General features: G+C 40.0%; 1 long non-coding RNA gene across 2 annotated transcripts in view; it reads left to right on the forward strand.

The window, feature by feature from the left end:
• Positions 1–945: 945 nt before the first annotated feature.
• Positions 946–1,100, forward strand: part of LOC138862428 (uncharacterized) — a 4,634-nt gene continuing 4,479 nt past the window's right edge. For both annotated transcript variants that reach the window (XR_011398716.1, XR_011398715.1), the window contains exon 1: positions 946–1,100. This exon is cut by the window's right edge. This is a non-coding gene — a long non-coding RNA (uncharacterized lncRNA).

Below are 1,100 nucleotides of genomic sequence, written 5' to 3' on the forward strand. Positions count from 1 at the left end.
AAGGCCTTAAACTATAGCTCGTTTGTCACAAAAATACGATACTATGAAAAGAGATGCACACTATGAGTTCCTGGGTGTAAGTGTGTTTGAATAGTGTTGCATGTGATCCCCTTCGTACATAATAATGCATACATTTCAGTTTCCTATCATTGTGGATCACGTTTACATGGGGTGGGGACGTGTGCAGAGCAAATGCTATGTGATAGACAATGGTCTGAGGTAGATTGTTGGTTAGGTTGGTGTCATGTGATGTGGTGTCACTTCGACTTGTGCTCTGTTTGGCCTCACCTTCAGCATGAGCAGAAGATATGCATTTACACAGTGCTTTTTAAAGTTCAGATACATAACCGATAATATACGTTTCAAATACTTATTCTTATATTTCCTCTCATAAACCTAAAAGGCTATATATACTGTGGCCTTCACCCAATGCATATACCTGTAAGTCGCTGAAATACATCATAGCTGAATAAAGTCTAAAGAAAACGATATGGCAAAAGAATTCTTGCCTGAAGGATGTGTGTGTGTGTGTTTGTACCCGACTCTGGCCATTACACGTGGGAGAAAAGGTCAAGAAACTGAATACTTGGTTAACGAGTGGCATTCACCCTGTAAACGACGACGGAGATAAGGTACGTCCTTCCCGAAGGCTGTTAGTATAGATTTTAATCATTATCTTTGGAAAATTAATACGTGTCGGGTTTCCCTTGGAGCAGTACCAAGTATATATCATTGTAATGTTGTTTTTTTGATTAAATAAAGCTAATGCTCTGTACATCATTTTTACATTATTGTAAGGTAATTATTTCCATTACGTTTCTCAGAAAAAAGTTGCTTCTCGTTAAAGGGAAGCCTTCATTATTTTTGTCCCCCTTAGAATTCCCGTTTTCTGTGTAATCACTCTGTACACAGAAAACGGGCCGTAATAGACGTGCCGCAGTAATGGCAACGCTGCCGTCAATCATTCAACGGCGATCATTCGCCAAGTATAGACGTGGGTGATGCGCTCTCCTGATCTCTCCTGACTTCTATTTCACATCCTCGATCCTTCTCTCTTTCGGAATAAGAAGTCTGAAGCGGAAGATAGGGAAAGAAAAGGA

The sequence above is a fragment of the Penaeus vannamei genome, chromosome 1 (genome assembly GCF_042767895.1).
Source record: "Penaeus vannamei isolate JL-2024 chromosome 1, ASM4276789v1, whole genome shotgun sequence".
NCBI lineage: Eukaryota > Metazoa > Arthropoda > Malacostraca > Decapoda > Penaeidae > Penaeus > Penaeus vannamei.